Genomic DNA, 21,953 nt, shown 5'->3' with positions numbered 1-21,953 from the left:
AGGTATAACAAGAGGAGCATATATGTTTTCCATTGTTGTTGGTTGGGATGTGATAAGTTATGGGGTAGATATAATTGGGATTAATGTAATAGTGGATCAAGAACAGGGACTAATAGGTGGTGAATGAGTAATGATAGGCTGGTTAGGGAGTGAAGGGGTAAATGGCGGTGCAGAATGGGATTTAGGAGGTACTGAAGTCGAAGGGAATAATGGTGAACTTAAATTAGTGGAGATTTGTTCAGAAAGCTTAGGGGTAGTAGTGGTATTAATGGATTATTGTGGAGATTTCATAATATACTCATTAATGCATCTGTTGGCATGTTGGACTTCAACGTCTGAAATGAATTTAGGGTCTAGAACAGTATTGTATATTTCACTTTCAGACTTTGCTTTAAATAATGATTGAACAAATTGCTCATCAAAGGGAATATCTTCTAAAAACAACCACTCATTAGGACATGAATTACCTCTAACTAAAGGTGTGTGACTGACTGAACTTTCTTCCTTTTTGCATTTTCTTGAAATTAGGTTGGGATTATCAACTACTAGGGGAGGATTGGGATCTGGATTAGCCCTAGTAAAGTGAGTCTTCCTAGAAGCCTAAATTTCAAATTTTTAATTTTTTTTGCAAGGTTTTTCAATATAACTTCAAACAAACGACTTTAAGAGGCTTAAAATACAAAATTAGAAATTTCTTAAAGCTTTATTAATTTTGGCTCCCTAGTGGAGTTGCCACTATGTTATCACTCATAATTTTCTCTTGAATTTATAAGAAGAAAGAAAATGGCCGAGGTAACCACAAACCAAATTTTAGGCTTAGGCTCTAGCTAACCTAAGTCTAGAGAGGGCTCTCTCTATATGATTTAGATTTGTTTTGCATGGGACATTAGGCTAGTTCTGAAAGGTTTAGGGGGTTTTTTATTTGTATTGAAGATTGAGTGGTGAGGATCTTTAAGTAGATGGATAGAATGATGTCTCTATACCATTGGGCATATGGAGTCAAAAGAAAGGTAGTAGAATTGGATCAACTCACTAAAGGGAATGTTCAAAGGGAAAGATAGCAGAGTAGAGTGCAGGACTTTAGGCCAGAGGGATGGAAAAGGTTTTAACCAAGGTGAGAGAGGAATTAAGAATTCTCAGATAGGGATTGAAATGAAGAACAGGGGGGAAATCGGAAAAAAAGATCAATTAAGAATCCTTTGCTATAGATTAAAACAAACAACCTAAACTAAGGAGCAATTCAGAATTCTTTAACTTAGATTATTTGTAGAAAACATAGATTTGCCTAACTGTTATAGCAGAGTGTAATTAAACAAATTCTGATATAACACTTCCAGTTATGGCATCTAGATTTAAATTAATAGTATAAAAACTTTAAGAGATAACAACAATGAGAGAAAATACTTATCTACACTTCACTCTGCACATGAATCCCTTGAAATATCTTGTCTTTATTCACCAATCCAACTTGCTGGCTCAATCAATGCTCCAATAGCTTTTACAGTCTTTCAATCAAGCAGTCTAAAGAAATGTCTAAGAATCCACACTACATACTTCAATTTGTGAAGTATTTATACTAAGGTGTTATTACAAATATCTCAAACTGAATTGAGATTTAATCTAGCAAAATAGAAAATCTATTCTCGCAAGAAGATAGAGGCATCTAATGAACTGATTTCATATTGTCCATTTTATTGTGGTGTTGTTGTCCATTATGGTTTGTTTCTAGCTCTTTATGCTTTGGATGTTTGAATCATTTACGCTGGAGGTTGTATTTACTTGTGTGTTTCATCTGATACTCTCTGTCACTGAAACTCTTTCACTCTGATGACCTATCTTTATCCTTTCTATGTTTCTTCCTTTTACTGTTACAATTTACCTTTTACTATGTTTTTCAATAGTAAATTCTTATGTTTTATATGTGTATCAGCAATCAGAAGTGGATTTTGATCAAGTTTCAGCATGTTTTATTCATCTTCATCTCTGGTTTGGTTGCTATGTTCTGAACTATCACTGCTCTGTACCTTGTCTTCTTCTCGGCTCTATGTCTATTAGTCTTCATCTTCGTTCCTTGTGTAACTAGTCTTTTGCTTTTGTATTTATTCTTTTAACAGGGTTTTGGTCTGAGCCTTGGAGTAAACAAGTTCTTTGACTAGTATCAGAATTATTTATCCAAGCTTTGATCTTAGTTGTATAACCTGAAAAAATAAATAATATTTAAAAAAGCTTCGATCTACATGTTAGGTGATTGATGGCTCTCTGGCACTGGAATACTTGGAAAAAGCCTCGGGGCAGTGTTTCGGATGTAATTTGGAGGGGAAATCGTATCGCAGAGGCACAGGGTAGCGCTGGAGGGTTTCATGGGCTTATAGTGTAAAACTAGTGAAAGGCAAGAAAACACAGGTTTCCGGGGTTTAAATCTTTAGCGGGGTAGATATTTGAAAAAGGGTGTGAAATTCATATTTTTGAAGGACAAGTGGTTTATCAGAATGGTGGGGGAAGTGGTATTAGGAGGTTGTTGCACCGCTTTAGAGGCATGGGCGGTTTTGAGGAGGGGTAGCCCGATGAGCTTTAGGGCGTGACACGTAGCTGTCGGGGGTCAATGGAAAACCACCTTATCCGGCGAGTAAAGGAAGGTGATCGGGTTCAGCCGATATTGATGTAGGCCTTTAGATCTACATGGAGACGATCAGATAGTAGTCAGGTGGGAGAGTTGTGCGGGGGGAAATAAACGGGAGTTGAGGGGGGCCCAGGGGTTTAAACCTTGGCGGTTTGGGATTAACTTAGGCTTTAATCGAAGGATAAGTGATTGGTTCGGGCTTTAAGATGGATTAGGGAGTCGAGTGAAGCCCGATGCGGGATTAACTCAAGTTCTATCGGGATTAGGTAGACTAAGTAGGGTTATGGCAGGATAGGGAGTAGTTTACTATAGCTTTTATTAAAACTAAGGGGTTGGGGTATTTTATATAGGGAATTAGTTTAATACATGAAAAGGGTTATAATAGGTTTATTTAATAAATTTAGTTTATTAATATCGAATGCGATGGATGGGATTTTTCCTAAGTAAAAGGGCAAAAAGCATATGCGATTGCGCATTTTGATTTATACTTAGGAAAAAAGGCTTTTTGTGGGTTTTTTGGGGAAAGGGATTTACATGGGGGGGTATTGTTTTCCTTAGGTAAATAGAGTTTAAACCTTAGGAAAGGGGTTTATATGGGGGTTTTATTACTTTTCCTAGGAGAAAAGGTGTTTAACCTTAGGAAAAGAGGTTTATAAGATTATGAAGGGAAATGGATTTTTTGAAGAGGGAATGTGTTTATGGAGGGAATTCTAGTACTTGCATCCATAAGTCATTAAGCTGAGGGTCTGGTCCCTCCAAAAGTCAGAGAAATGCCCTAAGCCTCTTTGACTTGTAGGGTTAAAGTACTTAGAACAAAATTGTAGATAGGAAATTAGTAAGTAAAGGGGAAAGTGAATGAGGGGGGGTTAATCATATGAATTTGTAACCTTTTTGACTTTTTCTTCATAGTTTACCATACATGTTGCAAGATGTATATAAGCATGATGTATGTTCTTTGATCCAAATAACTTTGTAGTTCAACAACCTTTCTTCTACTTACACATTTCTTACCTTTAACATATTTTCTTCATTTCTTAGGGTGCATTTAGGCTAGCAAACCCTTATTCATCTACTTTTCTTTTGAAAAGTAAATCTATCTAATTCTAACCTTATATCATCCAAGGGCTTAGATTAAGCTTATGAGCTCCTTTTATTTTCTCTACCTAACTGTGATCTTCCAGGATTAAAATATTTGGTCAGATTTTATTCTCTAATCTATAAACATGAAATTCAAAGCATGGAATAACCAAGATTAAATTGTTTGATTACCATGGACTGTGGCATGAATAACAAGTTGCACACAATCATTATTAAGCATAAAAGTAAACAGTAGTGGCATTTGGACTTGCACACTTTCGTGGTCTGTTTGTTTTTGGGGTTCATATTCTTTCATTTTTTTTACCTTCTCTTATTCATTTTTTCCTTTGATTTATCTTTTAGGACATACCCTCTTTACATTTTTTAATTTTTATAATATGGAAAACATTTGCAGAAAGCAAAAGTATGTACAATATTATAAGGCTTAACCTTAGATATTCAAAATTATGACTCTTATTGGTATAGGAACCTAACAGTGGATCCACTTGGGGATGGCATTTCCTTGTGAAATGTCAAGAACTTTATAGATCATTAGCCTTTGAATTTTTTTTGATGTTGCCTTGCAAAATTTCCTTCTATGAATCTGCATTATTGATACTTATGATAGTGAATATTTTGAAGCTTAGGGCCTTCTCTTCGAGCTTCAACCTCAAAGATAATTATCCAATCCAAACTAGAATTTTGAAAATAGAATATATACAAATGAAAATTAGTAATTAGTTTCAAAGTAGTGATTCAGCATTTGACCATTCACTGGCCCACCTTCTGCATCTGCACCATCAATTTCTCTTAAAAAGAAAGAATTACTTCCTCTATAAGCATAAATGACATAGCAACCTTTCCATAGGAAATAAATTTTCCATGTTTTCCTTTATCTTCCCTTCTTGAGTCCCACTTTAGCACTTTGTCACCAATATAGAAATCATCAGCCTTGGTTCTCTTATCAAAAATATTCTTTATCTTTTCTTGCACAACTTGGGACTTAACATAAACCTCTTCTCTTGTTTGTTGTAGATGTATAGTTTGGTTGATTCTTCTTTGGATACTGTTTGGTTCAACCTGTATTTCTTGAAGCATCGTCATCACTGGCACTCCCAAAGAGGATGGAAAGACAACTTCCATTCCATAGACTAGTTGATAGGGAGAAGTACCGATTGATTTCTTAGTAGTTAATCTGTCTGCCCATAAGGCATTGACTAGCTTTCTATTCCAAGTTTTCTTATTGTCCTCTAGTAACCTCTTGACGATATTTACTAGGATTTTGTTTGAGGATTTAGCCAGTCCATTACCTTGGGGGTAATATGTTGTGGAATGGCCAAGGGTGATATGGTATTTATTGCAGAATTCTACAATTATTTTGGATTTAAAGGTTGTTGCATTATCAGTAATGAGCTTCGTTTGACATCCAAATCTAGATAGAATATTGGTTTCAAGGAAGGTTATGATAACAGTATCTATGGCTTGCCTTGAAGGTATGGCCTCTATCCATTTTTTAAAGTAGTGAGTGGCAATGAGGATCCATTTGTGTTGGGCAGAGGAGGGTGGGTGAATTTCACCAATGAACTATAGACCCCATTTTTGAAAAGATATTTCAGCAGAGATTGGCTTGATGGGTAATGATAAGAGCTTTTTCTTCCCCTCAGAAATTTGACATTTGTGATAGGAGGTCACATATTTCTTCACATCAACAAACAAGTTAGGCCAGTGGAAACCAGCTCTAAGGATTTTATCTACAGTAGTCTTCTAGTAAAGGTGTCCTCCACAGTCTCCTACATGAAACTCTTGTAAAATTTTGTCAGCTTCTTCTTTTAATAAGCAATTGAGAAGAATACCTTCATGGTCTCTCCAAAACAAAACATTGTCTAATATACAAAACCTTAAGGATTTCATCTTTAAAAACTTTCTTTTAGTCCTAGATAATTCAGGAGGAGCTTGTAAAATTAATAAAACATAACAAATATCAGCATACCATGGTGATTCAAGAAAGGCCTGGTTGATTAGTGGAGCCGCCATCTCCTCTTCATTATCTATTGTTGCAGTAAAGTTAATATCCAAGGCCTGACAATTCAATTAAGCCATTAGCATGGCTAAACCTTGGCCCTTGATTAACTTCGTTGGTTTAATTTATATGTCATACTCTAATATAGTAGCAATCCACTTCCCTCTCTTTCCATATGGACCTTCATGAGTTAGGATGTCTTTTACTACTGAATTAGGAATGTAGGCTACTGTGTGAGAATATAAGATGTATACCCTAAAATCTTTAATGGCTTTGACCAAAGCCAAGGCCTATTTTTCCATTATATTGTATTTCAAAGGGGCATCTCTCAGGGCTTTGCTAAAGAAATCAATGGTTTGTTCATAGCCTTGGTCATTTTTCTGTAGGACTGCAACTATTGTGTGCTCTGAAGCAAATGAAAATAAAATGAAATCTCTATCAAACTTGGGACTTATTAGTACTGGTGTTTTAGTTAAGGCTAGTTTAATGTCTTTAAAGGATTTCTTAGCCTCAACAATCCATTTTATTGTGGAGTCTTTTTTCAGCATATTGTTAAGTGATCTAATTAATTCTGCTAGGTTGGATATAAATATTCTAAGAAAATTGATTTTTCCTAAGAAAGTTTGTAATTCTCTAATGTTCCTAGGGTGTCTTATTTGTAATATGGATTCTATTCTTTCTAGGTCTATTCTAATACCATCTTTTGAGATTATATGACCTAATAACTTTCCTTCCTCTAACCCAAACAAGGAATTTTTGGGGTTCAAGGAGATTCCAAACTTCCTGCATTTTATAGAGACTTGCCTTAGATGATCTAAATGTTGATTGTCTGACTTTGAGAACACATTAATGTCATCTAGATATATCACAAGGAAATCATGAATTTATTTAGCAAAGGCTATATCCATAGCCCTCTGGAAGTAGCTCCTGCATACATTAGCCCAAAAGACATTTTCACATACATAAAAGTGCCCCAAGGAGTAGTAAAGGTAGTTTTTGGTTGGTCATCAGGATGAACTAAGATTTGATTATAACCGAAAAACCCATCCAACAATGAGATTCTGGTTGATCCAACTACTCTCTGTGAAATGTGATCCATCTTGGGGAGAGGGTAATTATCTTTCAGTGATAATTTATTGAGGTTTCTGAGATCCACACAGAGTCTGATCTCACCTATTTTCTTTCTTGTGGGCACTAAGTTTGATACCCAATCAGAGAATCTGATTGGTGAAATTATTTTAGCATTATACATCCTTTGAATTTCTTTTTCTACAACAACCAATAAGACAGGATTAATCCTTCTTAGTTTTTGTTTGAAAGGCTTTTAATTTTATTTTATAGGAATAGTGTGCTGGATGATGTTGGCGTCATAGGATTTAAGGTCCTCGTAACGCCAAGCAAAACATCCCTAAATTATTGCAACAACTCAATGTATTTCACTTTTTTAGTTGGAGGTAATGATTTTTAAATTTTAATCATTTTAGGACTTTCATCAGTGCCTATGTTGCATTCCTCAATGTCAGATCTTAATGGTTCCATCTTAGGTTTCTTAGGAACATCATTTGAATCAAATAAATCTTCCAGACGGGTTAATCCCTTTGGTAAGAAGTTATCATTAAGATTAATTACTTTAGTTTCTTCGTTTATCATCTCATCAATTTCCATTAGCTCTAACTTATCTACATCTGATTTGTTAAATTTGGTTGGGTTAAGTCTATCTATTTTATCATCTTCTATCTTATTTATTTCTATTTTATCTTTAGGGTCAGGATCTATCGATGTATTAGTATCTATGTTATTATCTACAAATTCTTCTTTTGAAAGTAAAAAGTTATTTATCTGTTCATCATTAGTAAATATTTGCGAGTTCTTCAAATTATCAGGAATTGCAGGTCTGTGCCTAACTTCAGCAGTGTACTGATAATTAGGTTGGAAGGGTAATTTACAAGTGCTAGCAAACATTGCTAAACTATGGGCTTGCATGTTATGTTTCCTAGGGATGACTGCAAGCTTTGTTTCTAAGAAAGTATTTATTATTTCTACAATAGTATCCCTATAGCAACTTAATCTAAGGTCTTTAGTCATATATACAGCATCTATTTGTTTCACAATTAATTCAGAGTCTCCCATAATAGAAACTCTTTTAGTTCCTAAATTCCTAACTAACTTAAGACCTAGGATTAATGCTTCATATTCAGCGGTATTATTTGTACATTTAAAATTCAGTCTTTATGCATGGCCTTCTAAATAATTTTCTATAAGTTATATATCCACACTCTTGCTCTTGCTCCTAAGCTATTTACTGATCCATCAAACTCTAAATTCCATAAGATCTCATGATCATAGTTTTCACTATCTGGTGGAACAAACTCTTCGTCATTCACAGCAATTAGACCTTCTTGTTCATTGAATATCTATGTTCCCTGATTAGTCTCATCTAGTGTAGAAACTGCAACTTCTTTTGTTTTTGTATCAGTGTTGTCTAAAAGTGTTTCTTGAGTCCGCTTAGGATTATACAAAATAAAGGAATCAATATCTGAATGTATGCAGCAGATGGGAAAGTTTTGAGGTCGATCCTGGCTACTTACCATATATTTCATTATCGTTTCTCGGTATAGTTTCTTAGGTTGTCAAAAAACAAAAATTGTTGCATAAGACATATCTAGTTGAAGAGATCCCTGAAGTTTTTCTCCCCATGATCTACATAAGATCATGCCATACTTTGGTGGGATGTCAGCCACTACAATGTCCATTAGGATGCTCTTGGTAGGATATTGGACTAAAGTAACACATAGGTCTTTGATTAATCCTAGATGCTTTACTTGAGTTGAGTCAAAAGAAAATAAGTCTTTGTAGGGCCTTGTTATGTCTAGGTTCAACTTTTCCATTACCGATTTGGGCATTAAATTGTGAGAAGCTCCAAAATCCAACATTGCATTGTGTAGAATCTTGTCATGGATGTTAAGGCTTATATAAAAAGGTGGAACTCCTCCTTCTAATGGTTTTCCATTAACGTCAGGACCAAATATGAGTTCTGGTTTATCATCAAACAAGTTAACTGAATCCTCATTTTTAGCAAAGTTTAAGGTCTAATTTATCTAAGATTTGTAAGGTTCATTCTTTATTAGTTCTATTAAAGGGACTGGAATCTCCAACTTAGCTATCTTTGCTCCCAAATTGAAAGGTAAAGAGGCTTTTTTGATTGAAGGTTTTGATTTTTAGCAGCAGGGATTTGAGTAGGATTGTTTTCTTTTTCTTTGTTGGGGATTTCTTTCTGTGGATTTACAAGTGGAATTGAAGTGGATGGTTGATCATCAGAAGGTTGATCAGGGGCTATATCTAAATGGTGGGGCCAGAAGGATTTGGGTTCTACCTAGGGAGAATTTGAAGGACCTTTGAAACAGGGGCTTCTTTTATCTTCTTGGGTTGATTTTGCATTGTTTTCTATGTTTGGTCAGGGACATCCACATTCCTTTTTCCTTTTAGATTATATTTCTTGTGAAATTCGAAAATAGCATAGTCATACCCTTGTTTATAATTAAATGATTCACCAAATTGTACTTGTAATTGTTGCAGCATATACAGTTCTTGCTCATCTTGGGTTAAAAAAATAGTGTCTTCATCATTTACTCCCACTAAGTTAAATTGTGTGTCATGTTCTGGATTCTCTAGATTGGATGTCTCTACATAATTTTGTTGAAAAGGAGTCCTTATGTTCTGATTTGGTCCATTTTTCCCTATGTTTTCGTTATTTCTGGAATTTGGGTTTCTAATTAGAGGTGCTTGTTGGTTATCCCATTGGGGTTTCCTTTCCATGTTACCTATTCTCTCCATTAGTCTTTCCATGTTTTTAGCCAAGTTATCTATTTTAAGATCAGCTGATGAAGTTTCTTCCTTAGTAGTTATTTTTTCATTTCTAACTCTAGCCCTTTTAGCTAACAAGTTAGCTTCTACACTAACAGCTAGTACACTTTGCATTTCATCTAAATTAGGGGGGGTTTCGTTCCCTAAGCTGGTATGACATATCAGTATCAAAACCATCAGGGAAATTTATTAAGGCTAAGTCAGGTGGGGGTCTAAGGTTAACTAGGATTGCATTATATATACCTTTGAATCTAGTGTAGTAATCTTGAACTATTTTGTTAGGTCCTCTCTTAATATTTTCATATTTTGAAAGGATTTGTAAAGGATTCTTTTTCTTTTCCCACCTATCAATAAACAATCTTTGGAAGTTTGCTAGGTCTGCCATGTGATTGGCAGGGAAGGATTTAAACCACTTCTTGACATCACCAATCAAATATTGGGCAAAGAGTCTCATCTGAACATCAGCTTCATCTAATTCATGTAGTTCAAAGAAGTGAGACATCCTGTTTACATGTTGTTGGGTAGTGTACTGACCAATAGAATCAAACAAGGGAATCTTACTCTGATAATCTATAGGCATAGCATGAAGTTGGGTAGGTATAACAAGAGGAGCATATATGTTTTCCATTGTTGTTGGTTGGGATGGGATAAGTTGTGGGGTAGATATAATTGGGATTAATGTAGTAGTGGATGAAGAACCGGGACTAGTAGGTGGTGAATGAGTAATGATAGGCTAGTGAGGAAGTGAAGGGGTAAATGGCAGTGCAGAATGGGATTCAGGAGGTACTAAAGTTGAAGGGAATAATGGTGAAGTTAAAGTAGTGGTGATCTATTCAGAAAGCTCAGGGGTAGTGGTGGTATTAATGGATGATTGTGGAGATTTCAGAATATACTCATCAATGGATCTATTGCCCTGTTGGACTTCAAGGTTTGCAATGAATTCAAGGTCTAGAACAGTATCGTATATTTCACTTTCAGACTTTGCTTTAATTAATGATAGACCAAATTTCTCATCGAAGGGAAGACCTTATAAAAACAACCACTCATCGGGACATGAATTAGCTCTAACTAAAGGTGTGTGACTAACTAAACGTTCTTCTTTTTTGCATTTTCTTGAAATCAGGTTGGGATTATCAACTACTAGGGGAGGATTGGGATCTAGATTAGCCCTAGTAAATTGAGTCTTCCTAGAAGCCTAAATTTCAAATTTTTAATTTTTTTTGCAAGGTTTTTCAATATAACTTCAAACAAACGACTGTAAGAGACTTAAAATATAGAATCAGAAATTTCTTAAAGCTTTATTAGGTCTAAGGAATTGTTGGTTCCCCAGTGGAGTCACCACTATGTTATCACTCAAAATTTTCTCTTGAAGTTATAAGAAGAAAGAAAATGACCAAGGTAACCACAAACCAACTTTTAGGCTTATTCTCTAGCTAACCTAAGTCCAAAGAGGGCTCTCTCTATATGATTTAGATTTGTTTTGCATGGGATATTAAGCTAGTTCTAAAAGGTTTAAGGGGTTTTTTATTTGTATTGAAGATTGGGTGGTGGGGATATTTAAGCAAATGGATAGAATGATGTCTCTAGACCATTGGGCATATGGAGTCAAAAGAAAGGTAGCAAAACTAGATCAACTCACTAAAGGGAATGTTAAAAAGGAAAGATAGCAGAGTAGAGTGCAGGACTTTAGGCCAAAGGGATGGAAAAGGTTTTAACCAGGGTGAGGGAGCAATTAAGAATTCTCATACCAGGATTGAAACGAAGAATAGGGGGGAAATCGGAATCAAAGATCAATTAAGAATCCTTTTCTATAGATTAAAAGAAACAACCTAAACTAAGGAGAAAATAAGAATTCCTTAACTTAGATTATTTGTAGAAAACATAGATTTGCCTAATTGTTATAGCAGAGTGTAATTAAACAAATTCTGATATAATACTTCCAGTTATGGCATCAAGATTTAGATCAACAGTATGAAAACTTTAAGAGATAACAACAACGAGTGAAAATACTTGTCTACCCTTCGCTCTGCACATGAATCCTTTGAAATATCTTGTCTTTATTCACCAATCCATCTTGTTGGCTCAGTCAATGCTCCAATAGCTTTACAGTCTTTCAGTCAAGTAGTCTAAAGAAATGTCTAAGAATCCACACTACATACTTCAATTTGTGAAGTATTTATACCAAGGTGTTATTACAAATATCTCAAACTGAATTGAGATTTAATCTAGGAAATAGAAAATATCTTCTCGCGGGAAGATAGAGGCAACTAATGAACTAATTTCATGTTGTCCCTTTTATTGTGGTGTTGTTGGCTATTATGGTTTGTTTCTAGCTCTTTGCTCTAGATGTTTGAATCATTTACGCTAGAGGTTGTATTTACTTGTGTCTTTCATCTAATACTCTCTGTCACTGATACTTTTTCACTCTAATGACCTGTCTTTATCCTTTTTGTGTTTCTTCCTTTCACTATTACAATTTACCTTTTACTATGTTTTTCAACAGTAAACTATTATGTTTTATATGTGTATCAGCAATCGGAAGTAGATTTTGATGTTTCAGTGTGTTTTATTCATCTTCATCTCTAGTCTGGCTTCTCTATTCTAAATTGTCACTGCTCTAATCCTTGTCTTCTTCTCGGCTCTGAGTCTATTAGTCTTCATCTTCATTCCTTGTGTAACTTGTCTTCTGCTTCTGTATTTATGCTTTTAACAGGTTTTTGGTCTGAGTCTTGGAGTAAACAGGTTCTTTGACTAGTATCAGAACTATTTATCCAAGCTTTGATCTTAGTTGGATAACCTGAAAAAATCAATAATATTTAAAAAATCTTTGGTTTGCATGGAAGGCGATTTATGGCTCTCTGGGACGGGAATACTTGGAAAAGGTCTCGGGTAGCATTTTGGACGTAATTTGGAGGGGAAATCGTATCGCAAAGGCACAGGGTGGCACTAGAGGGTTTCATGGGCTTATAGTGTAAAATTGACAAAACGCAAGAAAACACAGGTTTCCAGGGTTTAAATCTTTAGCGGGCGGATATTTGAAAAAGGGTGCAAAATTCATATTTTGAAAGGACAAGCGGTTTATCATAACTGCGAGGGAAGCGGTATTAGGAGGTTGTTGCAGAGCTTTAGAGGCATGGGCAGATTGGAGGAGGGTTCGCCCGATGAGCTTTAGGGTGTGACATGTAGCTATTGGGGGTTGGTGGAAAACCACCTTATCTAGTGGGTAAAGGTAGGTGATCGGGTTTAGCCAATATTGATGTAGGCTGTTAGATTTGCGCGTAGCCGATAGGACGGTAGTCTAGTGGTAGATCTACATGGGGGGAAATAAATGGGGGTTAAGGGGGGCCCAGGGGTTTAAACCTTGGTGGTTTTAGATTAACTTAGGCTTTAATCATAGGTTAACTGATCAGGTCAGGCTTTAAGAGGGATTAGGGAGTCGGGTGAAACCCGATGCGGGATTAACTCAAGTTTTATCAAGATTAGGTAGACTAAGTAGGGTTATGGCGGGATAAGGGGTATTTTATTATAGTTTTTATTAAAACTAACGGGTTGGGGTATTTTATATAGGGAATTACTTTAATACCGGAAAAGGGTTATAATGGGGTTATTTTATAAACTTAGTTTATAATATGAAATGTGATGGATGGGTTTTATCCTAAGTAAAGAGGAAAAAAACATATGTGATTGCTCATTTTGATTTATACTTAGGAAAAAAGCTTTTTTGTGGGTTTTTTGCGTGAAAGGTATTTACATGGGGGGGTATTGTTTTCCTTAGATAAATAGATTTTAAACCTTAGGAAAGGGGTTTATATGGGGGTTTTATTACTTTTCCTAGGAGAAAAGGTGTTTAACCTTAGGAAAAGGGTTTTATAGGGTTATGAGGGGAAATGGATTTTTTGAAGGGGGAATGTGTTTATGGAGGGGATTCTAGTACTTGCATCCATAAGTCATTAAACTAAGGGTTTGGTCCCTCCAAAAGTCAGAGAAATGCTCTAAGCCTCTTTGACTTGTAGGGTTAAAGTACTTAGAACATAATTGTAGATAGGAAATTAGTAAGTAAACGGGAAAGTGAATGAGGGGGAGTTAATCATATGAATTTGTAACCTTTTTGCCTTTGATTTCATAGTTTACCATACATGTTTCAAGATGTATATAAGCATGATGTATGTTCTTTGATCCTCGTAACTTTGTAGTTCAACAACCTTTCTTCTACTTACCCATTTCTTACCTCTAACATATTTTCTTCATTTCTTAGGGTCCATTTAGGCTAGCAAACCCTTATTCATCTATTTTTCTTTTGAAAAATTAATCTATCTAATTCTAATATTATATCATCCAAGGGCTCAGATTAAGCTTATAAGCTCCTTTTATTTTGTCTACCTAACTATGATCTGCCAAGATTAAACTGTTTGGTCAAATTTTATTCTCTAATCTATAAACATGAAATTCAAAGCATGGAATAACCAAGATTAAACTATTTGATTACCATGGATTGTGGCATGAATAGCAAGTTGCACACAATCATTATTAAGCATAAAAGTAAATAGTAGTGGCATTTGGACTTGCACGCTTTTATGGTCTTTTTGTTTTTTGGGTTCATATGCTTTCATTTTTTTTTCACCTTCTCTTATTCTTTTTGTCCTTTCATTTATCTTTTAGGACATACCCTCTTTACATTTATTAATTTTTATAATATGGAAAACATTTACAGAAGGCAAAGGTATGTACAATATTACAAGGCTTAACCTTAGATATTCAAAATTATGACTCCTATTGGTATAGGAACCTAACATGGTGTGTGAGAACATGTCATGGCTACAATCTCCAATGGAATTTCCTTGCATGGTAGTGGGTTAATCCCATTTGCAGCAACTTTCCTTGTGTTTTCAGACCACATGAAGAATTCAATGAGGCTCTCTATTCTCAACCATGTTGGAGTGGTGTACATACTAATTCATGACTCAATTGGTCTAGTGGAAGATGGCTCAACATACCAGCCAATAAAGAATATTGAAGTTCTATGAGTTGTGTTGAATTTGATGGTCTTAGGACCTAGTGATGAAAATGAAACAATAGATGTATACAAAGTAGAAATTGGATATATAAAAGGACCATGAATTGCACTATCTAGGAAAAAGATGGCTACAAACGTGGTAGGGAAAAAAATGAGGGTGTTGAGAAAGGTGGGTTTGTGATAAATGATAATTCTGACAAAGATGAACCATAACACATCTTGATTGGAATTGGATCATAGCTCTTACTCTATGAGGTTGTGTTGGCATTTGTAGCTTGGGAGATAATCCAAGTTGTAGGGTTCAAGGTTTTGGAGGAATGAGCTTCGCAAAGGGTTTTGTAGACTTAGAACCCAAGGTGTGGCCTTTGTACCTAAGATTTTTGGTTTCAAACCACAAGGATATTGTGATGTTTGACTATTGGAGATCGTAGAGGACCCTAAAAGGAACTAGGGGACACAAAGAAGTAGGGCCACAGAGATCAAGAAGTAGGGCCGACCTGTTTGGCTGAAGCTTGGGATGTTTTGGTATTTTTTTGAGTGGTATTTTCCCTCTATTTTGTAGGTCAAATGGTTTTTTCCATTGCAAGAAGTCGAAGCCTTGTTTGGACAGCTAATAAGGAAGTCATAGGCCTATACCTTGTTTGGAATAAGCATTGATCCATGTAACTTTGTATGGAAAGGTGTTGTAAGGCCTATATAGGGTTGGTAACTCTCCTAGAAGGCAATGAGTAGGAGCAGACTCAAGATAGAGGTGGCCCACAGTTGTGGGAAGGAGTTGGAGTTAGAGAAAAGGGGTAACAAGTCACTATAGTGTGCCTTAACCATACCAAAAACTTGGAAGTAGAGATACACTATCCCTAAGGTATGTTGATGATGTACTTGAGGTTGATTTTTTGCTAGAGAATGGTTCTAGATTAGAAAGAGGTGTATTGGTTATCTTGTCATTGTTGTAGGGAAACAAGTAGGTGCTCAAAGTAGCCCAAGATCTATTGCCAAGAAGGACATTGATAGATGGAAATAAGGATGAAGATTGGGTAAGCCCAAGATTGACTCTTGAAGGATAAAGGAAGGAGGTCAAGGGAGTAGATTACATTAGCCCAATTTCATTATTGGAGATGGGATTATTTTAGTGATAGGTGGCATCCATTTGACTTGAAGTTTATCTTCATTGGAGCATCGCACAAAGGAATTAGAGGGAAGAAGTCCCAAAGGAGATGAGGAGCAATAGTGGGTAGTTGAGAGTTGTTCAAAAAAAGAGTTGTAAACAACTCAATATGAATTTCTCTATGTCGATCCGTTGATGGATAATAACCAACTAGAGAGTAGGTGGCGAGACGTCTTTAGTGACCTAAAGGAGCGAATACATTAATAGAGGAAAGAGTTGTAAATTGGGAATGTAAGGACCAACAGTTGTGTTTAGGGTACGATCGAGGAGTGGTGATGGTGTCCAACATCAGATAGATGATCAATGTATCTTTTTCTTGTATTCTTGTATCAGTGGATGTATGAGGGCCATTATCCTTGGTGCAACATCCCTAAACAATTGTATTATCAGTTTGTTAATATAACGAATTTGGGTTTTGTAAAAATTTGTCTATATTTGTACACAAGTATATTTACTGTTGTATATTGTTCCACTAGGAAAAATAGTTTGTTGTGATAAGTAGATTGGTAGCATCAATTATTATAAGATTTTAATCTAGAATCTAGTATCATGGAAAAACAACATTGTATCGAAGCTACTTCAAAGCACCAATGGATCAGAGTGTGCACAACGAAGTACAGCGTAATAAGGATTTGGTCACATTGTTGTTGAAGGGCTTAAAGCAATGTCGAAACTACAAGTCATTATCTGGTTTGAGGATATGTTGGAAGGGTTGTCCATTTATAGTCCATGGAAGGAAAGGATCAAGTTTGTTCTGATGGTGAGCAGGATCTCGGACTTTGCCAAGAAAGCAATCAAGAATCCAACATATCCTAAGGAGTTGGAAGTGTACGAAGGATTTGATCCAAAGGTGAAGTTGATCATCCTAGACAATGTCAATGATTCCTTAATACCTAATTTGTTCAAGAAGAACACTTCCCATGAGATGTGGGAGGCTCTTCAAAGAATAAGAAGGAGAACTAGGTATTGGTGTTACAAGATAACTTGAAGGCCACCAAGATTATATAGGGTGAAGTGGTGACTTCATATTTGAAGAGGTTGTCTGAGGATTGAGATGTGCTTGCCACTATCGGTGAGATTTTTTTAGATTCTAAGATAGTGAGTATTTCCTTGAAAGATTTTACTCCATAGTGGAATTCATTCATCAAGGAAATCATTGCCTAGGACAAGCTGCTAGACTCAAACAGGTTGTGGGATGACTTTATTCTGGAATAATTGTGAGATCGGGATCTTCATTTGAACCAAAAGGCTTATGATTTTGACATGGCTCTTGTAGTGAGAATGAAGGGCAAGCAGAAGAATAACTTGAGTAAGATCAAGTGTTTCAACTATAGAGAGTTTGGTCATTTTTCGACGAAGTGCCTAGAGAAGAAGTAGGGAGATTGTTACAGGCCATTTTGTTACATCCACTCAAAAGGCTTGAAAACTGGATCAATAGACATCCTTGAACACTTTATCATTATCCCTTTGCAAATCCCTAAGCATTACTTCTCCAAAAAGTCTGAGCTTCTGGGTCAATCATCTAAAAAACTATGTATTTGGACATAGTGCACCTTGCACTTCAGTCCACTTGCAATAGTTCCAAGTTGCATAACTGAGCACCTACATTGCTTGGTGTAGGTTTCTCTACTTTGCAGGTGTGATGGTTTTATAATTTCAGGAAAAAAAAAAAGGAATATTCTCCTTCCAGAAGCTGCTAAGGTCGTTTTAACCATTTGTGATGAATAGAGATATTGAATTCCTATCATATCCTACTCTTGAGGTCTTATCTCTTATCATTAGATCTTATCCTCCTTCATATGTCAATCTCAAACCTAGATTTGGTAAATCCTAAACTACCATTTTTACCCTATAAATAAATTTCTCCTATAGATTTTGGGTTGGATTTTGGAGATTACTAGTGCCCTCATTGATCTAATTTTGATTGCTAGTTTTGTTGTGCTAATATCAATTACAGATTTATAACTATGTGCTTTCTTATTGATTCTTGTGCTGAGGTTTCTTTAGTTGTTTATGCTTTTAAACAAGTAAATTTCCTTAAGTTTAATATGAAATTCATGAGAAAAAATAGCTTAAATGAACAATTTTGAACAACAAAAACATTAAGTACAACAAACCATCATATAGACACATAACACAAAGTTTTGATGAAGTATTTCACCCCTCCTAGGCTGCATCTCCTTGGTCTAGCTTCCATGACTTGGGCCTCTATATTAGCTCAATTATGGAAAAATGTTGTTTTACAAATCTCTATTTCTCCTGATAACTGCACCAATGTGTTCAAAATGTTGAAATTAGCTAGGAACACCCTTTCCTCAACTCAATTTGGTCGAAAATTGCTCTCCCTATGACTCAGACAATTTTTCCCTTGAAAAGCTCCTCTAAATGTGGAAATCTCCAGTTAGGGCCACTAAATTTGGGCATGTTGCCAAAAATGTTGGAGTCCACTAAACCACCACTAGTTTAAACTCCTGGTTAATTAAATGTTAAGCGGGTTTAACTGGAGTGATTAGCACTAATCCCGCAAATTAGGCTAACCATAGTTCGAAACTGTTGGCAGTCTCGTCGGAGGGTCACATGACGTGGTTTCATAGTGCAGATCATCGTGTTAACTAACCTCCATCGAAACCTTGAACATAGAATTAATTTTCAGATCCATTCACATGGTTAACCGTTGGGGTCATGTCTATGCCAAAGTCGCTGTCACATAATTGTTGCAGTCACCGTAGTTGTGTTCACATGTGGCCTAACCATTGTGGTGAAGGTCTTTTGGTGTAGTTGTGGTAACTGTTTACAGTAACCACGTTTGTGTTGACATGTGGAGGGCTGGCCTTCGGGTTGGCCCTCCTAACTGCCCATTCCATTTGCATTAAACTTTAAATATATATGAAGAACTATATGGTTAAGTAACACAGGGTAGCGAAGGCGCTTAAGTCTTGTGGACTGTATACCGGAGGTCATAAGTTTGACCCTATCTTCCTCCAAAATTTTGTTTGATTCTGTCGATCCTTGCCTAGGCCTTTGGGAGGTGCCACATGGTGGCCTCCAAGCTTGCCACATGGCGTTCTCTCATTGGTCCAAAAGCTGACTAATCACACTATGCCACATCACCACATGAAACCCAATAGAAGCGCATCACTTGTCAAACTATGATTGCATGTTGACCAAATTGACCCTGCCTAGTCACTTGCCACATCACTGACTTGCCTAGTCACTAACTATGCAGTGACTAGGCATTTTTTTTGCAAATTTTGCCTATTTAGCAAAGTGAACAGAACACAATAACTTCCTCTTACGAAGTTGGTTTTCAGTGAAAAGAGTTGCAATAGGATTTTTTTGTGAGACGGATGTGTTTGTTTAGGTTTCGATCCATTCTGAGAACTTTGATTTTTGATCTAAACACTGAGTGCTTGATCATTCCTCCCAACTAGAAGCTTTTTGGACCCCAAAAGATACTATAAATTATTCAGCAGGTTAGGGTACAATGCCCTCACCCTCTCAATCTGCAACCATTTGGCTTTAGAAATATTTTGTCCCTTGAGTCCCACTCTAAGGTATTCGACATCTCCTATTTTCAAAGTCCTGGTTCTTCTGTCAACTATGAGATCCTACTGAAGTTCATCAAGATATTCTGGCGAGAAATCATCTATTGATGGTAGGTTAACATGATCTCCTTAATCGTCAATCAAAGGAGGCTCAAACAATCTCAAATTCTCAACATTAACAACAGAGTATATTTTCATATAAGGAGGCAAATCAAGCTTAAATGCATTGTTACCAATCTTTTCCAGGATTTTAAAAGGACCATAACAGATTGTCTTAAGCTTTTTACCTTCCCCTTGAAGTCTCTCTTTGCTAATATATAACCAAACTTTGTCGCCAACTTGAAATTTGTGATCAACCCAGTGTTTGTCATGCCTTGCCTTGTAGCTGCTTTTACTTTTTTCAAGTTGTTCCTGCACTGTATGATGTATCAACTAGATTTTCTCTATGAACTTCCTTGCCTTATCGATGTCACTGTGACCATTGATAGTGACATATTTCTCAAAGATGAAGTCCAATGGTGATCTTGGAAAGCACCCATAACATGCCTCAAATGGCGATGTGTTTTGTGGAAGAGTGCTTTGCCCTGTTGTATGCATGATGTATGTAATGTAATTGTTCATCCCACAACTTGGGATGTTTGCTGCAATATCCTTTAAGTAGATGAATGATTATTCTGTTGACCACCTTGGCTTGTCCATCTATTTGTGGATGAAAGGTTGTACTCTTCTTCAACTTTGTTTCCATCATGTCCCACAAATTTGACCAAAAATTCCCAACAAATCAAGAATCTCGATCAGTTACAATAGAAGTAGGAAGACCAAAATAAACCCAAATGTTTTGGAAGAAGATGAGTTGTTTGTTCAGCTTTAATTTTATTTTTACATGGTGTTAATATACACATTTTTCTGAACCTATCTACAACTACATACAAGTAATCATGACCTTTCCTTGACAATGGAAGACCTCCAACAAAATCCATTGAGATACTCTCCCATGGACATGAAGGTATCGGAAGTGGAGTGTACAATCCAAGTTTCCTGTTACTAGGGTTACTTGTTGCACACAAAGAACATCCTCTTATGAAACAAGAAACATTATCAAACATGTGTGGCCATTAACAATACCTTTGGAGATTCGTTACTGTCTTGCCTACACCAAAGCGTCTAGTAATCAATGAATTGTGCGCCTCCCTTATGATATTGTTTCTTTCTCCCTGTGGAATACACAACTTGCCCAAATAATACAACAAACTATTATGTACATGAAAATTCAACTCTTCAATTTGGTTTTCTTGACTCAAACTTGCATACACATCTTTTTTTTTTCTGAATAAGACTAATTCTATTAAGAAAAGACATATGGTACAATCAGAGCTTTCATAGAAGCAAAGCTAAAGAGCAAGGGAGCCGGAAATGATATGATATCAACCCCGGTCCCAAAGAGCAACCACGACATAAGCAAAAGATGACAGAGAGGATAGAAGGAACGAGCTGGTCTAGGGAGTCTACCCAGTATGGGCAGAATCTTCCAATCTACATTTTTTACCTTCTTTTTACTGACTTTGACCCAACCATTTTGACCTGGCTAGACCGAAACTACTTGCAGATTGTTCTGTGCTAAAGGAGGAGACTCCTTGTCTGAATCAGAAGGCGAAGACTCATGAGAACGTTTCTGCGAGAACAGAGGCGCAGAAGGATCCTCGGCGCGGGCTGAGGGCGCGTCCTTCGGTTGCTCCAAATTCTCCTCTTCCACTTCAATGTCCTCCTCATCAGAGCTAGAGGACTCTATGTCATCCATAGGGGGTATATCACAAGGTTTACAACTCTTCGATTTGGTTTTGCGAGTGATATTCTTCTTTTTTTCGAAGAACGATGCACATGAGTTCTGGAGATGCCCCGTCTGATGGCAATGGCGACACCTGAAGGTTGTGTTCTCATAGTCCAAAATTTGCGTCCAATGGAAGTCCTCGACTTTGAGGATGATCTGATCTGGCAACCCTTTACTAATGTCTATTTCTACACAAATTCTGCCAATGGTATATATTCCTTTTTCCGCCCTTGAGGTATCTGTAGCCAGGAAGTGGCCTAGGGTGTCCCTGATTCCTTGAAAGATAGCAAAATGCCATAGATGCACAGGGAGATTTGGAAGCCTGACCCAGATAGGAAGCTTGGTGATGACCGCAGTGGAGGGATCAAAGTCTGGGAACCAGGGTGAGAAGAAGAGTCCAGCTAATCCCCAGAACCAGGGGCCTCCCATTAATGCTTTCTGGTAATCTTCGTTGAAGGCAAAGGCTACAATAAAGAATCCTTTCGAGCAGAGGAAGACTTTGCAGTTGTTGGTGCAATTGGAGTGGATCCACTGATATAGATCAGCAGTGCGGGGCCATAGACCATTAAATCTGAAAATGAGGGTTGTTTCTGCAAATGTCTGGTATTGATCATCCAGAGATGGATGAGAAATTTCAATGGCAGGGGTTTCCTCCATTTTGTCCACCAAGAAAGGTTTGGTGGCCTCGCCAGATTGGGCAGACTTCTTAGCAGGCTGTGCATGTACTGCATCTTTGTAGGAAAAACCTTTGGAGGCAGAGGATTGCCCAACTGCACCTCCCCTTAGTCGAAGTGATAGGATCACTGTGGCATTTCTTTCA

At 36.6% G+C, this 21,953-nt stretch overlaps 1 pseudogene; it reads left to right on the top strand.

Moving 5' to 3' along the window:
- The window catches only part of LOC149180942 (transketolase, chloroplastic-like), a 97,506-nt pseudogene extending 82,671 nt beyond the window's left edge, over nt 1–14,835 (top strand).
- Nucleotides 14,836–21,953: the final 7,118 nt, after the last annotated feature.

Source organism: Pinus tabuliformis, chromosome 3_2 (genome assembly GCF_031772625.1).
Source record: "Pinus tabuliformis cultivar Carrire ecotype Pingquan chromosome 3_2, CPIR1, whole genome shotgun sequence".
NCBI classification, from domain to species: Eukaryota; Viridiplantae; Streptophyta; class Pinopsida; order Pinales; family Pinaceae; genus Pinus; species Pinus tabuliformis.
This window is presented reverse-complemented; position numbering and strand designations above follow the sequence as displayed.